This window comes from Xiphophorus couchianus, chromosome 8 (genome assembly GCF_001444195.1).
Source record: "Xiphophorus couchianus chromosome 8, X_couchianus-1.0, whole genome shotgun sequence".
Taxonomy (NCBI): domain Eukaryota; kingdom Metazoa; phylum Chordata; class Actinopteri; order Cyprinodontiformes; family Poeciliidae; genus Xiphophorus; species Xiphophorus couchianus.
The window spans coordinates 22,323,766-22,342,863 of record NC_040235.1 but is presented as its reverse complement, the minus strand read 5'-3'; positions in this window follow the sequence as shown (position 1 = coordinate 22,342,863).

Here is a 19,098-nt window from a genome sequence, read left to right as displayed (position 1 = left end):
CTTACGATGATCCATTCGCTGAAATCAAGTGCAAACGCTTTAGGTTCGCTTCCAATCGTATCTTAAATGGTTTCCCACAACATGACATTCAAATCATAATGCACAGTAAACAGACCAGCATTTTTGTATTGAGCTTTGATTTTATTGCCGTTTTGTAAGAATCCAGTTTACAGAAAAATTGTGTTATTCGCTATAAGCCGTAATCATCAAAGTTAAAGAAAATAAATTCAGGTATATAATTATGGAATTTGACTTTTTAAGTTTTTCACAAAAATAAAGGATTTTAATGTGATGTATCTACTATTCTGCACACATATTTATTTTCTTTTTCTGCGTCTAGTAGTAAAATGGTTTAATACACAATCCCCAATTCAGTAACGGAATGGTACAACAACAACAAAAAAAAGGTTCCCTTATATCAAAAGATTGATTTTAAATCAATCTTTTATTGATTTACAAGAGGTCATTTAAATCAATAAATGACCTCTTTACTCAATTTTAGAACCATTTAAATCTAATATTAGATTCTTAAAGACATAAAAAGCAAAAATTAAGCCAAATAGTAAGACCTTTTGAAAAATGAGATGTGCCCTGAAAACGGCACTTTCACACAAAATATGTAAAGGCTATGCTTTTTCCCATTGACGTGACCCAACACTCACGCTTATCTACAGCTGACAGAACCACATGGGCCAAGAATAACTATGGAAACTCTTGTCAACTCCTGCAGGAAAGTTACTGTTAATGTTACTTCAACTTTACAAGAGAAAAAAAGAGAAAAAACTTGTGGGATCTGGCTGAGCTTGAGGGCATCCTGAACCGACCATCACACAGTGGAAATATGGACTGTACTCGTTACTGTATATTCCACATCTTTCTGGGATGACAAAAAAAAAACTATCTGTATTGACGGTAAGGTTGGCTGTGCGATTTGTGGTCATTTTGCTGCTTTCGGAAAATGTTTTTCAAAATTTTCAGCAGAGAACACAGTTCCTATTCTGAAGGCTAGAATAATTGTTTACACAAACTTTATTTCTTCTTTTCTTTCCCCTTCTGTTCTTATAGCCTTAGATTCTTCTTTGCTTCCCACTTTCATAATAAAATGTTATTGTATCCGTCCACTAAAACCGATAAGTATAATTAATTTCCAGAGTCTTAATTTATTCTTGAGCACATGTAAAGCTGCGCTGCGCTGCGCTCGGTCATGCAGTTTGAACACCACAGGAAGAGCGATACAATCAGAGTAGATTACATATTTATCATCTTAGCACTTAGGTGTGCGCCACATAGCCAGCCTATGGACACGTGAAGTCTTTAGAATGTGATACAAACGTGTGTGTGTGTGTGTGTGTGTGTGTGTGTGTGTGTGTGTGTGTGTGTTGATAAAAGCATGTAGCTCAGTGCAACAGATCTACTGATGGAAAACATTGCTCTGAGCTTCAAGAAGATTATGATAAACAGCGACCACCTGGAGTTTCCTAAAGCGCACAAACAAAAGAAATGGTGAGAAACTTGAAGCTTAGAAAATGGTACCACACAGATCAACTGGTGTGTGGTTAGCATCCGTTCACACAGTTGGTAACCAGTGAATGACTAATACAAGTTCAGTACAAACTTGCATAAGTAAGTGTAAGTCAATAAGTCAGTTGCAACACCCAGTGACATCAAATATTTGCCAGTAGCAGCATTTCATTCTCTTTGCCCTCAGCTCTCCACAGGACACACTTGAAAGTCTTGATCTCACTGGCCGAGTTCAAGACTGAGTTTTTCACAAAACCGTGGATCCAAAGCACGGTCTGCTGTTTGTGTATTTGGTGACCACACCCTGGTCAAAAATAATAGTGATATTTATCTATCTACATACAGTATATATATATATATATAGATGTTTGAAACGGTTTGATCTTTTGCAGAGAAGAATCTGAACCACAAATTTTCTAATTGTCTTCAGTTATGAACCGTCTATGTGTGTAGAACTTGTACAGTGTGTGAATTCACACCTTTATCTATTGTTCTACATGTACCTCACCAGGCAGGTATTCATGAAACAATACCTGACGGAGACAAAGAGCTGTTTGGCTAATAATTCCTGATAATCAGGCGCTGCCCTTGTTTGGTGTTTTCAATCGGCGTCATTCTCACTAAAACCAGGAACATAGAGCGCATCACTCCAGCTCTAAAGTCCTTCCACTGGCACTTAGTTCATAAGTCAGTAAACGGTGTGGCACCAAAATAAATGAAAGATCTGCTGTTGTTGTATCAACCTTCCAGATCACTTCCTGGTTCTGGTTCTGCTCTGCATCTCCAGAACCAGAACCAAGCATGGAGAAGCAGCATTCAGCTTTGATTCTCCACTAATCTGGAAAAACAGCAGGAACACTGAGTTCCTTTAACTCGCGGCTGAAAACCCACCTGCTTAGAGTTGCTTTTGAACCATGGTAAATGAAACACTGACCAACATTTGATTTGTATTGATGACTTTGATGATGGCACTCATCAAAATGTAATATTTATGACTGGATTTCTCAATTGTTGACTCTAGTGTTTCTATGACTTTGTTTTTGTAGTTTTATGACGCGAAGCTCTCTGAACAGCCTCGTTTCTAACATGTGATATGCAAATAAACTTGATTCATTAATTAAACTATTATGAGCAATATTCTTTGATACCGCATTCCTGCATTTTTTCCAATTTTATTTTAGAAAATGTACTTTACCGTATCACGTGAACCTTCAACTATCTCAGCATACTTTCAGATAGTTTTCTACATTTTTCCCACTGAGGAAGTTTTACTTTGGAAAGACTTGAGTGAAAGTCAAGGTTCATCTTTTCCGTGTCCAGGTGAATGAAGTCAGTATTTCCTCACGCTGTCAAAAACTCCTCAAGTAATTTTTTTTTTTATCCATGACAGTTGTGGGGGCTTCCTCCCACACTCTTGTTAGTCTTCACAGGAGTCATTGTGGTGATGTGAATAGTGATAGACAGTAGGTGTCTTGATTTTCTCCTCCCCTCAGTTGGAGATGTCATCTTGAAAACAAGACGAGCGAGTCAAGATATGATTACAAAGGGAAACTGATGGACTTTCATCAGCGTAGCAAATATCCTTAAATAAATGGAACGTGATGGTGGCGGTAACGCGCACACAGAGGACAAAACAACAGAAGGCATTTTGGATTGTTAACCATGGATGATATAAAAAGAATGAGGGTCAAAAATGTCAAACATCATTTTTAAAGCTAGACTGTAATGGTTCGACTTGTCCTTGGGCAAGTAAGAATTTAGTTTCTTTTAAAATTTGGAGGGGCAGCATTGGTTCCAAGTGACTAGGGATCGAATGAGGTGAAGAGAACATTGAAGTTCCCAAAAAAAGGCCATGATTAAAAATCTCAACCCTTTGTTTCGAAGCAAAATCCACCAAAACAAAGTTCTCTTACAGTAAATGGCCTGTACTTGTATAAGACCTTAACCAGTCCAGAGGACTTCGATGCTCTTTACACTACATTCACCCACAAATTCTTCCTGATCCACCATTGATTGTCCTATTAGAACAATATCTATGTTCACAGATATCAATGAAGAATGAAGTCTTGGTGATCACCACAAGACTTTGGTGCATCTATAAGACTTTTCTAGTTTTTGTAAAGCTTTGACGTGTCCCATGCAGATCTTAGCCATGTCCGATTTTTCTTCAAAAAACTACAACACTGGAATACCTATAAATCTAGCCTTCCTGCTGGAAGTGGTCATAAATTATTTAGGTTAGTCAGTTGACTGTATTTAGCCCCAATAGTATTTAGTAAAGATAGGATTGCTAAAGCAGCATCTGTTTATATTTCCTTACCTTAACGCAATGATTCCCAAAAGTTGTCAACATTTCCCACTCCAACATGTTGCCAGACAGCCAGAGGTCAAAAGGTCAAATGGATAAAACAGACACAGGCTGGAAAAGGCTGTTATCTGGTGAACTTCTCACTCTAGTGTAAAATGTACACTTTCCTTTAATGAAATAAATGCTTGTACTTTATTTCACTCATCCCAACATCCCAAGGCTTAAACCATAATACTTGCCATGAATTGCTAGGATAAAGTTTTTGAGCTGAAACAAACATTGTTTGCTATTTGAACACTGAAATGCCATATAATAGAGCATTTGGCATATACCGTATTATAACACAAATGTTCCACTAATGACATTTGTATTCCTCCAATCCAGCAATGCTTTTATAATAAACCCAACAAGAAGTGCTACAGAGGGAAAGCCTAAATAAAAAACTGTTCCTCAGCTACTGAGGTGACAACACAAAACAATATGTAAATTTAGCGCCAAAAAATTCAAAATTCAGTGTTAATAATGTCATGTTTTTTGCAGCCAAAAATCATGGTTGCATGTGCCTGTGTGTTACGTCATGTGTAGGTTTTAGGAAGACACAATCTTTCTTTTTTATTATTATTATTTATTTATGCATTGCAGGCTGTGATATCCATCTGTCCTTGAACACTGACCCAGTGTCCTGGGATGTGAATTGGTCATTTCTCCAGGGTCGGACAGCTGACGGTGTGGGCATGTGTGTGTGCGTGCACCTACATGAGCAGACAGCTGCTCTTTACCTCTGTCCTTCCCTCTAACAGTAGAGCTTTGTCTTGAGCCCGCCTCGCGTAAATGTCAGCGCTTGTGTAACTACCTCGTGCTCACCTCACACCTCTGGAGATTTCTTGTTCACCCCGACGGTCCCCTCGCTCCGTGTCCCTCAAGCAGAATGCAAGTTTATCTCCCGTACATTTGCACCTCTGCCGTGTTTGCTGTCTGCTTTCTGCAGGAATGCTGGGAGGCTCGACCTCACGATGGCAAACAATGTAGACAGCTTGTCAAGTGGTTTGTAAAAACGTTCATAACCCCTTGAACTTTTTCACATTTGCCACAGTACAACAATCTTCAATATTTTGTCTGGGGAGTGACAGGATTTTACAGGCCAACACATATTTGTGAATTCTTGCACCATCAAAAGAAAATCATCTTCAAACCTAAGAAAACGGCAAAAGTTTGACACCCCTTGGGGTGAACCCAACACACGATGGGGACAAAAGTTTTACAACTGTCTTGCGTCGCTAGCCCGCGTGTGCACGTTTCTCTGTACGAGCTCAAAATTTCACATGCACGAATTTTGCCGGTCGCTTGCTGGATGACGGTAAGAAGTTGTTACCTCAATGCACAAGTTCCATAGGAAATGAATGGAGAGGGAGCGACGTTGCCTCCCCTGCAATGAGCCCTTTATACGGCCTTGTACTGCAGTCAACAAAGCAAACGCGGGTCGGAGTGGTGCTCAGTGGAAAATTTAGCTTTAAGAAACTGTCTGATGGACGTTTGGATAAAACCAAGGTGGTGTGTAGCACAGATTGCAACGATAAAATATCCTTCCACCGAAGCACAAGCACAGCATTTTCTTCAACATTTTTTTGAAGTGCATATTTACAGTTCAGGCTTACAAACTTAAGCATATGTATTAATTACAATTGATCTCAGCACTAGAGGGTGATCAATCTGCTTAAATCTGACAGTTTTCAGCCATTTTTACCGTGACATCAGGGCTAGTAATTGGCTTTCTTAGTCAAATAAATTGTAAGTAGATAGATATTCCTTTCAAATTTCGAAGCTGTCTTTTCACAAAGGGTTCTGTAACATTTGTGGCTGCAAACAAGTTTTATTTACCTCGACTGAGGGCAAAAACGGTCTCTCTGGTTTGCAAAGGTTGCAGACACGTGGTTTAGATCAAAGAACTGTATATTCACAAGAACCACCCGGTCAGAATTCAGTTAAATTCAATTTATAACTACAGTAAGACTTTAAAATGTCTCCTCAGATGCAATGCACTCTGCACGTCTGGCTAGTCTTGAGCTATTTTACAAAAAATTTTTTTTTAAAAACTGCAAAAAAATCCAGTGTCTAGGTGAGTAAAGCGTATTCACTTTTGTAGATGCTTGAAGAGTGCTTGTGGTAATCAGTGGGTGTGACAGCCCAACCTCATTGTCAGGAATGCGCCATGTGCATATTTTTGTTATGAAGGAAAATGATCTGCTGGGGTGAAAATAAGCACCTTGGACATGGTTGAACTTGCACTCAGAAGCATGACTCCGTGTCAAGTCCAGTTGAGGAATGCAGAAGTATGCGGTGCGGGCACTTGAAGTAGGCTAGGCTCCCATATCAAGAAATGAAGGATGGGCCGACTGTGGCAGCTCGCCCCGGCAGAGGACAAGGCTGCAGGGGGTCAGCCCTGCTCTGCTGGCAACATGACCCATTCCAAAGGTCTAGAGGACAGAGCAGAGAGGGAGGACAACAATGAACCTCTATAGCGGTTGGAGAACATGGCGGGATGCATCCCACGGGAAAACGACTGATCTCAGAGGAAGAAAAGCACAGGAAGGAGAGAGAAAATGAGAGCATCAGTGTTGCAAAATGAAAAGTCTGGAAACTGTTCCAGTAACAAGATTAGTCAGTCTGTTTGTGGCAGTTATCTATGAACTAAGTTATTCTTTTATCAGAGGTGGTAAATGCAGTCATAATATACAGTATGTAAGATTAAGCATACATTTTGATGGTAGAAGAAATATACAAAGTCATTGTAGGATGGCATGAAAAGAAATACCGTACTCATTACAAATGTCAAAAAAACAACAAAAAAATACTAACCAAATGCATATTTTTTAAAAATTTTTAACAAAACCGTCAATGCTACAATAACACCCCCCCAAACCCCCCGCGCATGAATATTTACATTTGTAAAAAAAGGTGAGCTGTACTTCATACGGTAATCAGAAACTCTCAGAATCCTTGAAGTAGTGATCTCAGACTTTCTGGTTCAGCTAGTCTGTAAATACGGTGCGATTCAGCAGTCCTTTTCTTAGTCACTCTTCGGTACAGGAAACGGAGGCAATCATGCCAGTAATCAAAAACAGATGGCTGTTTATCATAATGAGTCAGCAAATGGATGTAAGAAAGCAAGTGGCCTCCTAAAAGTGGAACTACTCCGAGTTTAAAACTCCTAAACCTGTGACGAACGTGGCCGGACGAGAACCCACGTTCATCATTACGACCAAGCACCTTAAAGAGAATGGTAAGGGTGCTAAAAATAAAAATAATAATAATTTTAAAAAACCGTTCATGAGATTGAAGAGAATTTTCAGTTCAACTTGAAATAACAGTGATGCAGGCTGTATGTGAAGGCTTTTGAATAAATAGACAAACTGTAATTTAAATATGCAAACTGCTGATGTCTGTATGGTTGTTTGTTTTTTATCTCACTTTATTGGTGGCATTTAGCAAGCAGAAATAATTTTCATAATCCTATCTGACTGAAAGCAAGAATGTTTAGGCTGGCTTTGTGTCAAACATGGTGACATTCTTACATCTATTTTTATGCAAGTCTCTATAAAGATCTAAGGATCATAAGACAGTGACTAATGTTGTATTTGGTTAAACCGGTTTGAAATGAGAACCCCCCTCTGCCACGGCGCAGATGTGTCCTCTAAAGTTTCCCTTAAGGGAAAGACTTTATTGACATCAGCATTTAAGCCAAAACAAGCTGTAAAAATATTTTTTTTCTTTTCATGCTTTATGAAATGCATTCATTTTCTCCTGCCTAAGATTTTCCATAACCAGGCCAAGTCATGATAATCCCACCCCCGTGCTAAACAGACAAGATTGTGGTCAACTAAATCAGCAAAACCGCAAGAAACAAAACTAAAACAGTTACAAAAAAAAGCTAATCTTGTCGCGCCTTTCAACCTGGATGTCTGATATCTGTCTCTTTGTCACCTACACTGTAAAAAAAAAAAATGGCAGTGGAACTTCCATAAAAAAGACTGTAAAGTCTCAGTGGAAAACATAAATGTTTTAATTCACAGAAATATTTGTAAAGTGTCAAACAAAATGTGGTTTAAAAGAGTAGCTTTAACAGCAACAATATGAAATTATAATCAAATTTATTTGTTACGGTTGTCAAATCTGGTAAAAAAACCCCCCCAAAAAACCGAAAAAGGAAGTGGTAGTCAAAACAAAGCAATTATGTTAATATGACATTCCAATACTGGAAAAACTCTAGTTTTTGTCTGTTTTTAAAGATGAAAAACATAAGTCAGTTTACAGTTTTATGCTATACTTTTTACATTATCTTTCTATATTGAACACTGCCATGCAAAATTAGCATAAAATTTTTGTAGACTTAAAAGATCATCAATGTAATTCGGTGATTTCCATCACTGTAAATTAATTGACATATAAATGAAGAGAAAAAAATGAAGAGACCACTGCACTGAACCCCATTGAAAACCTCCTGGTTATTCCATCAAATATGGATTTCTGAACTCTTCCTGAGTCAAAACATTTGTGTTTTTATGTCTAAATGAATATGACCTTGTTTCTTTTGCATTATATGAGGTCTGAAAGCGCTGCGTCTTTTTTTGCTATTTTGACCATTTCTCATTTTCTGCAAATATGAAATTCGTGCTTCGAATTTCAGAGACATGTTGTCGGTAGTTCATAGAATAAAATAACAGTGTTCATTTTACTCAAACATGTACATATAAGTAATAAAATCAGAGAAACTGATCATTTTAAGTGGTCTCTTAATTTTCTCCAGAGCTGTATATATATTTTTAGTAGTCAATTACTTAACATCTGTCATTTTGACAGGAAAACTCTGGCAACCACAGTGCATGAGTATCTACTACCTTAGTTTGAGGTTTAAAAGTTCACACATCGTTCTTGTGATGGATGAACGCGTTTGTCTCTGAATGTGGTTGTTGTCTCAGGATTTGTGTGTGTGCGCTGAAGATCGGCGACCTGTCTGGTGCCATTTCCAACTGGTTAGTCCAGCTTTGTCGAGGAAGTCTGCTCAATGTGAATTCTGGTTTCATCTTTTATTTGTCTTTCCTTTTACCAACTGGACTGGCTATTCAGAGGGGCACAAAAACCTTTTAGTGTGCATAATTTAAAAAAAAAGAAAAATAATTACGTAAAAGAATAGTTGCGTAGATGATTTATCGCAGCAGGAGTCTTTCCACGCATCCCGCACTCCTTCAGCTTCTTTGTGAACTCTCCCCTCGCTCTCTTTACGCCGTCCACTCGCGCCTCAGCGCGGAATGTAAACGATCGCCCCGAGGGTCAAAAAGAAAAGGTCGCCAATTTTCATGCGATGTACAATATGCAAATATCAGAGTCCTGGAGCCGGCAGGCACAGAAGTACGCAGCCCAGATTCTTCAGTGGTGAACATGTGTTATAATCAGAACCACATCAGAGGACAGACAGTCTTGCATATCAAAGTTGGAAATTAATGAAACGCGCGTTGTGAACGATTCTTCTGTATCTGGAGACAAAAAACCTGCGTTTATGTCATGCTTGACTTCGCCCTTTTTTTCTGTACACAAACAGAAAGTGGATCAGCGGGTCCGCTTGTGCAGCGAGCAACACCTGGACTTGAATCTGCTTTAGAGATGACAGTGGACTTCTGGAGAACTCCCCCCAGATTTCCTCTGCTCACCGTGCTCGACAACTGTGTCTGCAGGGGATCACGTTTTTGAATCACAGTTGCTAGAAACCACCTTTCTTGGGATTGTAGAAAGTCCTCACACTGATGTATTTTTTTAAAGAAAGCCCAGCAGAGACTGTACACTGCAAAAACAACAAAATCCTACTAAGTATTTCTGGTCTATTTCCTAAGGACAACACCTTTGTACACTTGAAAGGAAACAAAACTAACTCATAAGTAACTTTTCAGCACAATATAATATAGGAGCTTGTTTTAATTCAATAAATACTTCATGTTCATATTGATTTATATTCATATTGATGAAAACCTCAGGAATTACTGACTTAAAACAAGCCCCTAGTACTTGCTGAAAAGTTACTTCTACGTTAATTTTGTCTAATTTCAATTGTACTAAGATATTTGTATTTAAAACTATATCAAAAATACTTTTTTACTGTGTACTTCTTTGAGGAAAAAGAGAGTTTTTAAAATAAAAGTCTGGAGTTGATAATGAAACTTTGCATCACATTCAAGCTGAATCCCAGTTCCTAGTACTACATCTAGCCTGCAGCTAAACAATCACTTCTTAGAAAGCTGCCTACATAAAATTTGCTAAGTTCAAACAAAGATCGTCTGTCAGATTTTGTGTTCTTGTTGAGTCTTTAAACAAACAAAAAAATGACTGTGATCTCACAGAATGCTCTGCATTTCTTTTCAAGGGAAAAAAACAAAAAACGGTGAGAGTTCAGTGGAAAGTAGCTGCTACGTTTTCTCTGTAACAAAACGAGAACTGATAACAAGCTGCTGCAGGTCATTCAGATTTCTGTCAGCTCACCATGTATGATGATGCTTTGCATCTTGTGTCCACCATCAGGCAAAAAAAACAACAAAAAAAAAACCCAAACTCAAATACAGTATCTCCGGGAAAGAAGAATAAGGAATAGTTTGAATACTGTCAGTGCACACGTAACTTTCTCCTGAGAGGAAAAGAAAGAAATAAAGGCATTCAAATATTAAAAATTATGAGTAAATGTAGTGTAGTACAGCATAAGCATGATGCTGCCATCGATTTGAGGTGATTTGCTGTGGTATTATTCCAACATGGAGAACATTTTACTGTTTTTTCTTTCTTTTAGTTTTTGTGACAACAGAGGCCTTTATTCATATAGACAGGAACAGGCTGGGGAGAAAACAGTGGAGGACATTCAGCAAAGGTCATAAGGTCAAAGTCAAGACACAGTTGGCTGTGTTGAGGATTGATAGCCTCTCTCTATGGGCCACCTGCTCTATGGGCCACCTGCTTTATCACTGTGCCACATGGAACCCAGCACACTGCATTTTGCATGTAATTCAAATCTGCTCTCATCTGACCACATCTGAACGTTTGGCATACAAGCAACAATGTTTTTTTGTTTGTTTGTTTTTTCTTGCGTTACTTCCTCCATAGTTCCCGGGTGTGTCGGCTTTTTGCCAGGACTTTTTTCAAAATAGGCAACTTATAGTTTTGAATAATGTCTACTCTAGGAAATTTGTCATTTTTAACCATTTCGTTTAGCTTCTGGAAAAAAATAAGACGGTTACAGCCTACGTAATTTTGGAAACTTGAAATCCTTATGACATGAAAAATGCTACTCTCACTTTCAGCCGTTCTGTTGTAGGAACTCAAAGCAATTGATTATTCCTTGACAATGTTTTGTCGTCACATTTGTATTCAAAAGCAGTATGTGATTAGTGAGCAATTTTTAACCAAAGATATTAAAAGTCTATGCAGAGGCTCCATATCGGACAAAAGTGATTTTAAACGTTTGTGCAGCAAAATGTTTTCTTTGTGTTGATATTATTTTAAAGATCTTAATAAATGTTTCCAAAGGTCATGAAAGGTCAACCAGCCCCCCCCCCCGCCCTCTCCATACACACACACCTTTACAAAATCAAAATGACCTTTAAAATTTTATTAATATTTTCAAAGCCAAAGCAGCACCAACAAAAAATGTTTGCTGCACAAACCAGCACAAACTTAGTCGTGGTGACTGACACCAATTTTGTCTGATTTGAAGAAGGTGTGGAGGTTGGGAAATGGTTGACCTTTTATGACCTCTGGAAACATTTACTAATATCTTTAAAATGACGGCGGCACAAGCGAAAATATTTGCTGCACAAACGTTTGACACCATTTTTGTCCAATTTGAAGAAGAGTGGAACTTTACTCTGGTAAAATATGATGATGTTTTCTTTTGGTTGTCACGTGATTAAAATGTGAAACTGCGTTTAGTGCCTCACACCAAAGGTGTGCGTTACTCATAAACATGCAGGTTTCTAGATTAAAGACAGTCTGGACTGGTAACTTAGTAGGACAGTAGGATGTACTGTAGATGTATTTTCATTTGCAAAGAGTTTATTTTTTCATAGTAAATTTATGTCTGTTGATTTTTCAACTCTATATAGTGTAGAAATCAGCCTTCCCTGAGGAAACTGTGAAGCTTACTCTAAATCTGAGACCGGATGTCTCTTCACCTCCCCAGCTAACTCCTGCCTCTCCCACAAACTTAACCAAGGGGTATTTTTCTTGCTCACGCATCTTTTCTCTTCTGCCCTAGAGGATGCCACAAACTAGATGTCAACATAATTTCCTTATTAAATTATATCCTAGTTTGCATTTACCCGGACATCAGCATATTTTTTGATTATCTCTGGGGGTGAAATGCAAATTATTTGTGCTTGTAAAAAGGATCTTCCCTGTCTTACAGTCGTGCAGACGTGAACGAGCACCGATTTCAAAATATCCGCATGAACCAAAAGATCTGGGTTTGATGGGTTTGAAGAAATGGGAACCGCTCGTTGGAAACATGGCTCCACTTTTAAGCTCACAGTATGACATGCTTTGCCTGAGGCTTGGGAAAAAGTCTCCCGCATTTGGTCTTGGGAAACCCTTGGAAATCCCACTGGATAAACTGAAAAATGTGACGCGTGGTTTTACTGAAACCAAGAGAGAAATGTTTTATTCCCGAAAAGTTGGATTATTTCTTATTTTTTTTACTTTTAATTTGAACATGTTCCGTTTTGATTCAGTTTGAAATTAAGAGAATTGATAAATGTTTATGTTGTGTAAGTATCTGTTAGTTTTAGAAGATATTTATCAATGGATGTAAAAAGGCAAAGAATGGAAGTGAAAAATGAGTCAAGGTATTGAAAAGCATCAATAGTATGCAAACTCTTTGGTCTAATCTTTTTACTTCACCACCACAGATCTTAATGTATTTTAAAGTGCTTTCAAATAAATTACAACTAACATATGATGCATAACCCCTCCCCCAAAATATCAGTGATTTTTAGAATCATATTTTGCTGTATTTTCTGTGTATAGTGGCTAATCTTCCGGGGGAATCTGTGCCAGCTTTCCCACATCTCTAAACTGATATTTTCGCCTTTCTTCTTCGCAAAGGACCTCAAACTTGATCAAGCCTTGCCATGTTTGTAATTGGATTCATAGTTTGAAAGTTTGGATCATTCTATCATATTAATATTCTTTAAAGTAAACTACGCTGTCACAGCTCCTGCTGGATGCCAAACAGTTGCCTGTGACAGGTCTTCTTCTAGATTTCCTCTGTATTTATCTTCACCTTTGCACCAAAATGTTTCACTACTAGAGTTGTGTATTTCTTCTTCCAACAATTCTCGCTCAAAGTCAGATTTGTGGAGTACAGAGCCAACAATTTTCATGCAAACTGTCCCCCCTGAGCTACCGTAGACCTGCTGTTATTTTTTGGCAAGCTAAGTCTCTCCATCTTAAGAAGACGATTTGAACAGACAAGATTTTTAAAGCTCTGGATTATTCTTTGACAACATAGCCTTGATTTAACCTTCGCATTTTCTTTCGTCCCCACAGTTATTGTTTTTTTTTCTTAAACAAACTGTAGATTTAATGCTCTGACTCAATGTCGCTATCAAATTACTGCAGTTCAATTCCTTTTTTTTCTGGCTCATCTTTTTTTAATGCGTTATAACTTTAATTCTATTTTTTGACATTTACCTCAGATGGACCTTTTTATCTTTCTTTTTATTTTATTGTTGTGTCGAAATGTGTGTAAATGTGCTGGATGTCACCACTGCTTGTTACAAATGAATCGACCTAATAAGGTGTTGATTTGTAACATATAGTCAAAAATGAAGTATGTGGAAGTTTGTGGGTTGTAAGGAGACAAAGTGTGAAAAGTTGAAGTGGTAGAAATACTTGCATTATGCCATATAATGCAATACTATGAACAGTGCAATCTTCTCCTTACAAACTGTTGCAGACTTACGGCATTCTAGCAAAAACGCAACAGCGCAAAAATCCAAGCGGACGGAAAGTGAAGAGTTAGATGGTAGGAAAAAAAAAAAGCTCAAATTAAAATTTGCCTGCAGTATGGCTGCTGATGTGGAAAACGGGGGTGATCTTTGTGTTCGCCATCCACCCCCACGCTCCAGGACAGGTGGCTCGTACAATAAGACCCGCTGAGTGAGATACTTGTGCGAGATTAATAGTGGCGATAAGGCTGTAATCAGAGAGCGAGCAAGGGAGGGAGCAGGCGAAAGCCAGACAAGAAGCAGGGAGCGGGTTTCAGATGGTAACCCACCTGGCCACCTGCCAGCGACGTGTCAGCGGCCTCTAGATTACCGGCTATACATTACTCGGGTCTATTAAAACATTACGCTCACTGACTGATGCTGACAGCCTGACCAGACAGCGGTGACTATGTGGGCGAATGTGTCTGTCTTATTTAAGGCCCCCGTTGGCTCCCGAGCCCACTTTCGTTGCCAAAAACCCTGCAAACTACACATCTGGGAATATCTTGTGGTAGAGAGAGACAAATCTTATGAAAATCTCACATAAACACCGCGTGCTTTCCTGCCTCCCTCAAAAGGATATAAATTTTCCATTTGCAGCTCATGTCTTTGGGGACACTTGCACAGCAGCACCCCCAATGTCCCCTCTCATTATAAACTCTACTGACCTTCATTTGCTCGCACCCTCCCTCCCTCCATCCCCCATCCTTCCACATTTCACATTTTGAACTTGAGAGCTCTGCTGGCCAGATCAGTAAATAATTACACGCTGCGAGGCAGGCAACACGATAATTGAATGTATGGCGAGCTGGGATCTAGTGATGGACAGATTCCCATTAGCCAAATCCACTTCATTGGAGTTTTACCCCGAAGGGTAAGTTATGTTCAAACACAACCTAATCCACCTTCAGTGTTTTGTTCCCTTTCTCGACGCTCCTGCTCACAAAACCGACCGACGAAATGACGGCAGCAGTCGTGGCAGGCGAGCGAAGCCCGCGGCATTGTCGCAATCATTTCCTCCTCGCTCCGCCTTTGATCATGTAGAAGTCAACCTGCGTAAGGTAAATTATAAACAGACGCTCCCCGGCGTGCCGCCGTTTGATGAAATGTTCGTGTTCCACGTCGTGACCCCCCCACACCCTCCCTTCCTTGGGCCGAGCGACCCTCCTCAGGGCTGGAAATGAGTGCAACATGTACAATAAATGGTGCTGTCTATTCAGCTGTGAAGGGTATCTCTCTCTCTCTCTCTTTTGTTTTTCTTTTTTGCTGCTCCTCCGTTAATTAAATCCCGGTGCCTGTCATGTACGATGGGTGTATCGGAACCCATGCGGAAATTTGATCATCAGAAGTTGTCCTTTCTGTAGAAGAAAAGCTGACCTTAAAAAAAATTACATCAACTCTGTCATTTAAAAGCCAGTTAGAATACAGCTGTATTTATTTTTTTGGAACAGAAGGAAATACAAGTGGTATCAGACATTTAGGATTAACATGAATTGACTCTTCAGACTGCAAAATCATCACTCAAAAATAGGGATGCACCAAGAAATTGGCAGGTATTGGGTAAGAGGTGTGCGATACTGCATATTTCGTTATCAATCCAATACCAAGTCAATACAGGGCCAATATCACCAATATTGATACCAATACCGTTATCTGTTATTTACGTGTGATATATCATGAAACATCTGATTTATAAGCATTTTTGTTGTTTTCCCTTTGAATTATTTTGTTAAAACCCAGGATAGAATCGAGATGAAGTTTATATGTGTCTACAAAATACTTTGAGGATATATTTACGGGATAAATATAAGCAATAGAAAGACAAAACACATGTTTGTGCTCTCTCATTACTGAACCAGAATCACTCCTTGGTATGGAAGTTGTAGGTAAACGTTAGTTATTTTTACTACCACCAAGTTAAAATAAAGTAAAAGGAAGCATAGAGATGTAAGGAGGTGTTTAAAAGGAAATGTTTTTCTACAACCATCTTATCTGAACTTGATACAAGGTTTGAGAAACAGTAATACTTTCCTCAGGTAACAAGAGGGCACAACCGAGGTCCCTTACTCTCCTTGAGCTTTTCAAGCTCTGCCTGTCATGTGGACAGAGCCGATGTTCTGAAATTGTTTTCTCCCTCAAGCTTTTTGAGCAGGAAGCTCTGAAAGTCTGATGTTAAGATGTGTGGAGTTTACCGATGCGTTAACAATGAATTCCCTAAACGCTATTAGCCATATCCCTTCATTTAATAATTCAAAATATATGAGAAGTTGTGGAATGAGGATATTATTCTGATTTCTCATGTAACCGGGCAGAAATGTCAAAGACTAAAAAGAGTGGAGGTAGAGGTGAAACTGCAGTAGCAGCAGCTTTAAATTATGAAAACGTTGTCAGCTATTAAGCAGAGCTGCACAGTGCACTGAATCAAAGTCATCACTGCTGCATCAATGTGACGTGTGAACGATCAGCTTGGATCTTAATATTTAGCAAAAACACTTTGCGTGCAAATAAAATATTCACCAGATGGATGGAGCCTCAAGGGAAACACATGTTGACAGTCCTGAAAAATACATTTTTGTGTAAAGTAGTTCACGTATGCGTCTTACGGTAGGATACGCCACACTTTAATGTCTGTTAAAGGTGTCATTGCTCCTGATTTGTTTAAAATTCGTGATCAGATTTTATGAAGTTATGAGACGTATGATGGATCAAGTCCACTGGTAGGCTGCTTTGCTAGCTTGCTCATGCTTGGGGTCGGCTGTGTTATGTTAAAACAAGCAGTTATGCTACTTTCTGTCCTCAGAGTTGATGCTGTTCATACTGGGCTGTGCAGTGCCAACAATCAGTCTCTGAACTAGCTGAAGTAGAGTGAAATTATACAGTAGCGTGTTCTAGATTTTTCATTTGGTTCAAAATATGTTTTCAATGATTCGACTGTATTTTGTAGCCGTACCTTTGACGCAAACCGTCTAGTACACAGCTGGTATTTATGCACCTCCTACTCATCTCTTCTATTTCTGCCCTTCGCATCAGCGCTGCTCGTCATTTATAGTGACTGACTCTGTGTTTACGACGGTGACCTTTCCCATGCAGTCATCTCGTTTCCTGCCCCCGGTGTCGGTTCTCTTCTAGTCGGACGCTGGTTGCGGGGCGGTCTCCATGTGTAGAATAAGCCGGTGGTTGTGTTTATGTTTACATGTGTAGGCGTGTGTAGGAAAATGTATGCATTTGACTCGGATGTCTGAAACCATATTCAGCTCACAGTAACCTCTAGAATATTCAATTGTTTTCTTTTGGATTCTTTGAGTTCGGGAGTTCAAATCCTGAAGTTTCAGTATTTTTTACTGAAACAGGATGGGTTATTTCACTGGATCTGGGTGAAGAGCAGGCGTTCACACGTGTTGGGGAATCTTTGGGTATTCACGTCAGAGAGATACCATCGCCTCAGACTGTCTTACGCGTCTTGTGGGAGTCCTTCATATTTATTTCACCAGTTCTAGTGTTGCAGCAGTATCTTTCCCGTGGACATTGTGCAGGGGTCACGCGTCTGCTTTGCCTAACCTCTGAGGGAACCCTTGTGAGTGTTGAACGGCGTGCACACTAGTGAATTTACGCAGCATGAACAGCTGTATCTGCTTGTGCGTGTCATTCGAATATAAGCCTTTAATGGATGGGTTGAAGTTTAAAGGGACATAAACTTTCCCTTTGAGGTCTTTTTTTTTTTTTGCTGATGTTTTGGTATGGTAAAGGATTCTGATGGAATAAAAACCACACAAAAGATACACAGTGTATCTATTTAAAAACAAAAATTGTATTAATAAACTGTTAATATCTACCATGATTTCATTACAATAGTCAAAAACATTAACAAAATAACTAATGAGACATTTTAATTTATGTCTGGGAATATGTCTTGTTTTGCTTGGAGATTATTTCACTTATAACAAGAACGTTTTCATCAATATTAAGGATTTATTGACTTAAAACAAGCTCCTATTTCTTGCTGAAGAGTTACCTGTAACTTAGTTTTGTTTTATTTCAAGTTTAATAAGATATTCACATGAGAAACTAGACCAAAAATACTTGGTAAGATTTTGTGTTATTGCAATGAAGTGCTCTGGAGTCCTCTGACTTGATAAATTGCTATACAAATGCAGGTCATTTCCCGTTTTTGGAGACCGCATTCAGTACGACCATCTTCCAGGACATCTTGGAGCATTTTGTTCCTCCCTCTGCTGAGAATCATTCTGAATTTCATTTTCCAACAGAACACACTCCCAAAAGTGCCAACACCTACCTCAATTACCACGGCACAACTGATTGACCCGGAAACTTTAACAGCCGTCACACCAGTTTTTCATCCTTTGCATCATCCTGTTGCACTTTACAGTGGGCAACAACTGGAAAATCTGCTGCTTACATGAGTAATTTCAGTAAACGTAAAAAGGCCTTGTGGTTCTGTGATGTTTGACCTTTGCAGACTAGTGATGTGCTTTCTTGCTTCTTACCAAGCTGAGTCAGGTGGAACTGGGAAGAAAGGGTTCTAAACAAAAATCTGAAATGAAAACTGAATTCCAGGCATAGCTTAGTCGTGAGTGTGACTCACCACAATGGGTGCGCAGGAGCCGAAAGCCACGGCTAAATCCCTGCACGCCATCTCAGCTTCCTGCACGACTGGTAGAGAAAAAGGAGAACACCGATTAAGCCTCGGCGTAGGAAGGTTGCTCATCCAGAATCCCGTCTGTCTCTTCAACGTCAATGACGGGAAAAGAGACATAAATACTAAGATGCTGTCAGGCACAGTCACGGATTTAAACCTCACTAGTGCCTCTAACCCAGGTATTACAGTAGAAGTAGAGAATGGGGACACAAACTGAATTGAACTCTCCTGCTTCGTCCTCTAGGGAGTGTTGCTCGTCAATTGGCAGCTTTTCTGCGTCCTCTTTTGCAAATGTGTCACGGCGACATCAAACAAAACGCAACAAGCAGAGTTTCTATGAAGAACGTTGAAGGGAACATGAAATGATTTATCTTCAGCAGCTTGGAAAGGTTTAACTTTTACACATTATTTTGCATCAGAACCACACACCTCAATGATTTTATGTCATTGACGGCACAACGTTGAAGTGGAAGGCAAATAATACATATTGGTGTATCTGTGATGTGGTGTGTGTGTTCACATTCAGACTTTTTTATTCTTATGCCGCTAATTAAGCAAGCGACATTAACGTCTCAGGATAATTTAGCTGGTCT